The sequence below is a fragment of the Vulpes lagopus genome, chromosome X, assembly GCF_018345385.1.
Source record: "Vulpes lagopus strain Blue_001 chromosome X, ASM1834538v1, whole genome shotgun sequence".
NCBI classification, from domain to species: Eukaryota; Metazoa; Chordata; class Mammalia; order Carnivora; family Canidae; genus Vulpes; species Vulpes lagopus.
In genome coordinates this window covers 103,149,678-103,157,468 of record NC_054848.1, presented here as the reverse complement: position 1 = coordinate 103,157,468, position 7,791 = coordinate 103,149,678, and the positions used below count along the sequence as shown (strand labels likewise).

General features: G+C 38.3%; 1 long non-coding RNA gene across 1 annotated transcript in view; it reads right to left on the bottom strand.

Moving 5' to 3' along the window:
* Window positions 1-4,680: 4,680 nt before the first annotated feature.
* Window positions 4,681-7,791, bottom strand: part of LOC121482268 — a 46,591-nt gene continuing 43,480 nt past the window's right edge. Inside the window, exon 3 of the long non-coding RNA XR_005985580.1 lies at window positions 4,681-5,095. This is a non-coding gene — a long non-coding RNA (uncharacterized LOC121482268). The remainder of the gene's footprint in view (window positions 5,096-7,791) is intronic.

The window sequence follows — 7,791 nt, the reverse complement described above, 5'->3', positions numbered from 1 at the left end:
ATATACTTCTCTAAAGATGCCTATAAATTTATTCTATTCATTTCCTTATTCTTCAGTGAACTCTGGACTGTCCTCCACCAATCCAACAAAACAGCCCTTAGGAAAGGTCATCATTGACCTCCATGTCACCAACTCCAATGGACACACTACCATCCACCTATTTTATCTCTCGGAGTCATTTGACACAATTAATCTTTTCTCCTTCTTAAAGAACACTCCTTTGGCTTCCATACTACCACATTCTACTGCTTTTCCTTCTCTCACTCTGCTCCATGCTCCCCAGTCTGCTCTGCAGGTCCATGCTCCTCTTTCTAGGTATTCAATGTTGGAGTTCCTTAAGGTTCTGTCCCAGTATTTCTGTCCCTATCCTTTCCATACTCACTCCCTAAGTTACCTCATCCACATCCATAGCTTGAATTACATGTAAGTATCAATGACTCCCAAATTAAATCTCTAGCCTAGATCTTGCTTGTAAGATCCACTTGATATATCCAATTTGATATCCTGAAGACCATTTAACTAAACACCTCCAGATCTAATCCTCCTTCGGTGTTAACTATCAACCACCCAGTACCTAGAACCAAAAAGCTAAGTGTCATCCTTAACTCTCCCGTCCTTCACCCCTCCCACATTGAATACATGATAAATCCCAGTTAATTTTACCACCTAAATATTACTAAAACCCATCAAATTCTCTCCATGCCATCTACCACCAGCCTACTTTACCTGAAGGATTACAAAAAACATCCTATCTAGTCTTCCTGAATCTTCTCTGGCTTCTTCTTCTGTAATACATACTCTGAATTGTAGCCAGATTCCTTTTTTCAAACAGCGAATCTGATCATATCACTCATTTCTAAAATAAGACTTTAGTGGTTTTACATTGCTCCTAAGATAAAATCAAAGTCTGTGATGTGGTTGCATAGCTTCTCATGGTTTGTCCTCCCCAGGCTCACCTCTTGTCATTTTCTATCTTGTTATCAGAGCCTATTCCACCTCATGGGCTCCTCCTACAATAGGGCGTGGGGTGATGCCCAGTGTTCTTTCCTGCTAGTTTTTTATCTGTTTAACTCTTTCTCAACACTCAGACCACAGAATAGGTGCCCATTATCTAGCCCACTCTACTCTCCTCTAGGCTATGTAAGGGTTTTTTTTTCTGTTATATGTTCTTATGGAACCTTTATGATATTTTTAGTTGAATTGTTCTGCTATTGAGCACCTAGTTGAATCAACTCTTATAGTTCACTGCCTTTTGCTTTTTGGTATTGGTTTTGGGGGGATTTTTTCTTGTGTGTGTGTGTGTGTGAGAGAGAGAGGGGGGGGCTTTTTTTGTTTGTTTTTGTCATCTACATTCTTTGGTTTTGCATATCTGATTCAAGATTTTTTTTTCATATATCTCAAAGCTTTCTTGAGGATATATCTAATTCAGTTTGGAGAATTGCTTTGAATTTTATTTGACTTTGTGGCTTGTGGGGGGAGATAATTTTCACCACTTATTTTCTGATTCGTTTTACAGTAGTTTGTGTGCATGTGGTCTGCTTGTTTGATCTTCTATTAATTCCCTGGATGGGATTCCTAGTTAGAGAATGCTCTCCTGTCTGTTCTAGTGTCTTCTGTGAAGATTTCTTTCTGGATGGTGTTATTGGTGCAAGGGAGAGACAGAGGGGCTGACGTGTCTTGTTCTCCTTTCTTTCCTAAAGGATCCTTAATTTCCCCTCTGATTTTCCTCTTGTCCCAGACAGCCTTATCTCTAGAAGGTACTGAAGCCTCTCTCTCTCTTTTTCTCTGTGTCTCTCTCTTTCCCCCACAGGAGGATACGAGGCTGCCCCTGCTAGTCTCCCACACTTGCAAGCAAGCTTTTATCTGTTTAACTCTTGGTTCTTGGTGTTTTGAACTGCCAATTCCCAACCTGTGTTCAACATTTTGACATTTTCAATGTTCACATTCAAGGGTGATTTTTATCTGTGCCTCATCTAACTCCTCCGGTCACACCAACTCTTTTCAATGAACTTCTTAAACCTCTCCTCTCTCGTTTCTTGCACCCACAGGCTTTTGTAGCAAGTGGGAAGAGAGCTCTGCTGGAATGATTTTTTTTCTCCTTAAGGGTAATTTTACAGTTACAGTCTTCCCTGTCTCCTAGATATGCTGAAGGCCTGGCTTATGTATGCTTTCATATGTTTTCCTTGTGCACTTTATGGGTTTTTGAGAGGACGGTATGGAGATTTAAACACGGCAGTCATCATCATTCTCTATATCAATTTCCCTTTCTTTTAAAGAATAGTTTAATCAAAATAATAATCACAGATGTATGCTTCCCTACAGATTATTGTGCCATGTTTTGCTTATATTGAGCTTTATAAAAATATAGTCATACTGTATATTCTTTTAGGAGTTGGACCTTTAGTCATCATTGCTAATAGTCATCCATGTTGTTGTATAGACATTCATTTTTACTGCCATCTGCCATCTAGTACTCCACTATATGACTATCATTCATACTGTTATTCATGGTCGTATAGATTTATATCTTACTTTTGTTACTCCAATCAGTGTTACTATAAACATTCCTGTATATATCTCTTGATGTACATGTGACAAGAGTTTCTATAGGGTTGCACTGTCCAATATGATAGGCACTAATTATATTTCACTACTGAGCATATGAAATGAGAGGGTGAAAATTGTAATTTGCAGGGTACCTGGGTGGCTCAGTCAGTTAAATGTCTGACTCTTGATTTTGGCTCAGATCATAATCTCAGGGTCATGAGATACCACACTCAGCATGGAGTCTGCTTAAGATGCTCTCCCTCTCCCTCTGCCCTTCTTTCCCCACTCTCTATCAAAACAAAAAATAATAATAAATAATAATAATTAAAATAAAATAAAAATGCTTAAAAACAGAATTGTAATATGCTGTGTAAAATATGCCCTGAATTTCAAAGAATCACTGCAAAAAAAAGACATAAAATATCTCACTGATAATTTTTACATTGATTACATATTGAGATGTACTGGCTGTACTGTGCAAGTTAAATATATTATTAAATTATTATATTAATTTTTACTTTTTAATGTAGCTCCAAGAATATTAAAAATCACATTTTGGCCTGAATTTGTCTATCATGTTTGATTTCTATTGCAATGTGCTGACTTAAGGTAAAAACTAAGGAATAGAATTTCTGGGTAGAAGATTACGTGAATCTTTACCTTCACTGATAAAGCCGAATTATTTTGCAGTGAGATTGTATCAATTTATAGCATCAGCAGTACTGCACAAGAATTCCCATTGCTCTACATCCTCTCTAATACTTGGGACTCTCAGACAATTTAATCACTGCCAATCAGATAATTGTGAAACTGCACATTATTGAGGTCTTGATTTTCATTTTTCAGATTACTGAGATAGGAGAAATTTTCATATTTTTAAATTGCCATTCATGTTTCTGCTAATATGAAATCCCTATTTTGTCTTTCTCCTCTCTCCCTCCCTGATTTTGTCCACTACCTTCCTCATGTTTTTCTTCCTGATTTATAGAAATCTTCTTCCTATGTAAGACACCAAAACTTTGTCTATTACACACATTGCAAATATCCTCTCCCTATTTATGGCTTGTCTTTTCACTTGCTTTATGGTATATTTCTATAATCAAAAAGTCTCCGGTTTAGTGTCATTGAATTTATCAAACTTTATTTTTAGAATTAGTAGTCTATTTGGACCTTGAGTCTAGCCTAGTCAGGATCATAAGGGTATTTGCCTATAGTTTCTTCTACAAGTGTTAGAACATAAACATGAAATTCATAGACTTGTCTCATATCCCCATTTCTTTAAGTCTTCCTTAGTATCTTTATTTTTTTTCCTTTTCCCCCCCTTTTTTTTTCCCCTTAGTATCTTTAAATGTAGGTTCAGAAATTTCACCATGGATACCTTGCACATCTTTTGTTGTACATATTCCTAAGGAGTTATTTTTTAGATATTATAAATGGTGTCTTAAAAAATTATGCTTTCTGTTTATTGCTAGACTATATAAATGCAGTTAAATTTATATGTTGATCATATTGTGAGCCATCTTGCCTAACTCTTATTATTATTTGTAATAATTTGCACATCAATTCATTCTGGTTTTCTATGTAAAAAATTTGGATTGTAAATAAGAACAGTTTTGTTTTATCCTTTTCACTTTGTTTCACATCTCAGTCCTTAATCCATATGGAATTTATTTAGCTGTAGGGTGCAAAGTAACGGCTTTATTTCATTCTCCATATGGATAACCAATTCATTTACTGAACAATAAAATCTTCCTTATCCAGTGATTCCAATGCCTCAGTCAGATACCAAGATCCCAGTTATACATGATTCTGTGGGCTCTCTATTATTTTATATCAACCATATTATTTCCCTTCTCTAAAGAACTTTCAGCATTTCTTGCAAGGTAGGTCTACTGACAACAGATTCTCTCAATTTTTGTTTGTCCAAGAAAGTATTTATTTCTCCTTCACTTTTGAAGTTTAATATCACAGGGCACAGGGGGATCCCTGGGTGGCGCAGCGGTTTAGCACCTGCCTTTGGCCCAGGGCGCGATCCTGGAGACCCGGGATCGAGTCCCACTTCGGGCTCCCGGTGCATGGAGCCTGCTTCTCCCTCTGCCTGTGTCTCTGCCTCTCTCTCTCTCCCTGTGTGACTATCATAAATAAATAAAAATTTAAAAAAAATATTTAAAATATCACAGGGCACAGAATTCTAGGTTGATGGGCTTTTTCTCCCAACACTAAATGTTGTACTCCCCTCTTCAAGCTTGTGTGCTTTCTGAGAAGTCAGATGTAATTTGTATCCTTGCTCTTCGATAAGTGAGGTGTTTTTTCCCTCTGGATTCTTTCAGGATTTTTTCTTTATCTTTGACTTTCTAGAGTTTGAAAATAAGATGCCCAGGTGTCTTTTCTCAGGCATCTATCCTGCTTAGTGTTCTCTAAGCTTCTGTGATCTACAGTTTGGTGTGACATTAATTTGAAGAAATATGTAGCCATTATATTTCAAATATTTCTTCTATTCTTTCCTGTCTTTCTTCTCCTTCTGGTATTGCCATTCTGCATATTCCACCTTTAAAAAAAAAAGATTTATTTATTTATTTATTTATTTATTTATTTATTTATTTATTTATGAGAAAGTGATAAAGCACAGGGAGAGGGGAAGACGGAGAGAGAGAATCCCAAGCAGACTCCATGCTAAGCATGGAGATTGACATGGGGCTCGATCTCATGCCCCTGAGATCATGACCTGAGTCAAAAGAGTCAGCTGCTTAACCAACTGAGCCACCCAGGCACCCCCTGCATATTACACCTTTTATAGCTGTCCCTTAGTCCTGAGATATTTTGTTCCTTTTTTTGGGGGGAGGGTCTTTGTTCTCTTTGAGATTTTCAATTTTGGAAGTTTCTTCTGAGATACGCTCAAGCTCAAAAATTCTTTCCTCAGCTGTGTCCAGTCTACTAAAAAACCCATCAAAGGCATTCTTGATTTCTGTTACCATTTTTTTTTTAATCTCTAGCATTTCTTTTTGGCTCTTGCTTAGAATTTCTATCTCTGTTTACATTGCCCATCTGTTCTTGTATGCTGCCCATGTTATCTATTAGAGCCTTTAGTATAGTATTATTCACTGTTGTTTTAAATTCTTCATCTGGTAACGCCTGGGTGGCTCAGAGTTTGAGCATCTGCCTTTGGCTCAGGGTGTGATCCTGCGGTCTCAGGGTAGAGTCCCACATCAGGCTCCCTGCATGGAGCCTGCTTCTCCCTCTGCCTACGTCTCTGCCTCTCTCTGTGTGTCTCTTATGAATAAATAAATAAAATCTTTAAAAAAAATTTTTAATTCCTCATCTGATAATTCCAACATTGCTGCAATGCTTGGTTCTTTCTTTTTTTTTAAGGATTGTATTTATTCATGAGAGACACAGAGAGAGAGGCAGAGACGTAGGCAGAGGGAGAAGCAGGCTCCCTGCAGGGAGCCCGATTCATGACTTGATCCCAGGACCCCGGGATCAGGACCGGAGCCAAAGGCAGACGCTCAACCACTGAGCCATACAGGCATCCCTGCCATGTTTGGTTCTGTTTACTCTGTCACTTCAAATTGTGTATTTTGCCTTTTGTTATGCCTTGTAATTCTTTTTTCTATTGAGACATAAGGTACCAGGAAAAAAAAAAACTGTGGCAAATAAGCCGTATAGTAATACTGTGAAGGAGTGTGAGGGGAGGGGAAGCATTCTGTAGTCTTATGATTAATTCTCAGTCTTTCAAGGAGCCCATACCTCATGACTGTGAACTCCACAAGTGCTTCCTCGTACCTCACCCCACTTAGGTGGAACAGGTTCCCTAGATGGGGCTGTGGCTGGGTATTTCCATCCACCCAGATCAGTTAGGCTCTGATAATATGCCAGCAGGTTAGGTTCTTGCTAACTAGTTGCCCTGAGGGCAGGCCTTGTTAAGAAAAACAGAATGTCTGGCATATTTCAAAATGGTTGTTTTTCCTCTGCCCCCATCAGAAGCACATAGCACTTTTTCTCCAACATTTTCTGTGAAAATCTGCTTGAACTCCTGGGTGTAAAACTCACAAAAGTATGGAGCCCCCTCTATGACTAGATTCCTCTGGACTTTTTAACTCTCAGACTGCTCTACACTGAGCCTCCAGCAATTCGTCCATTACAGTTCAGATTTTCAAACCCTGGCACTGCTTCCTACAGCAGTGTCACCCGTGAGTCTGCTCTAGGAAGTTGTGTTTCTAATTTTTGCCTTTTTGTCTCTTCAATCGTGGGGGCAGCAGTTTGCCCCTTGTCCTTACCTCTCTTCCATACATAAGAAGAGTTGACTTTTTCATGGGACTCGGTGGTGCAGTTGGTTGGACATCCAACTTTTAAAAAAATTTTTTTTAAGGTTTTACTTATTTATTCATGAGAGACACACACAGAGAGAGAGGCAGGGACAGGCAGAGGGAGAAGCAGGCTCCATGCAGGAAGCCTGACGCAGGACTCCATCCTGGGTCTCCAGGATCACGCCCCGGGCCGAAGGCAGGCGCTAAACCGCTGGGCCACCGGGGTTGCCCAGACATCCAACTTTAGGTTTTGTCTCAGGTTCTGTCCTGAGGGTCATAGGAGTGGGACTCCAGGTTCAGCAGAGTCGGCTTGGGATTCTCTCTCCTTCTGCCCCTCCCTCCACTCCTGTGCTCTCTCTCTCTCTTTCTAAAATAATTAAGTAAATCTTTAAAATACTTTTTTATAAAAAAAAGTTAACTTTTTCACCTGATTAGCTTTTTATCTGTTGCTAAGATGGAGTAGTGACTTTCAGGATTACTACACAGGGAACCAGAAGCCAAAAGTTTATTATTGATTTATTTGTTTTTAACACTGAATTGTGAGAATTGTTTATATATTCAGGATACAAGTATTACAAGAAATAAAATTTGCAAATATTTTCTCTTATTCTCATTCCGTGGGTTTACTTTCACTTTATTGATAGCATCATTTAAAGCAGAAAGGTTTTTAATTTTGATGAAGTCCAATTTAGATACTCCTTTTTCTTGACATTGTGCTTTTGGTGTCATCTCCAAGAAACTATTACCTACCCCAGTCACAAAGATTTATTTCTATATCTTCATTGAAGGGTTTTATAATTTGCGCTCTTACATCTAGGTTATTGATGTATCCTATTTTTGATCTATTTGTGTCTTTGAGTTTAGTGTTTGTTTTTTTATAGACAGCATATCATTGAATTGTATATTTTTTAACCCATTCTGCTAACTTCTACTTTTT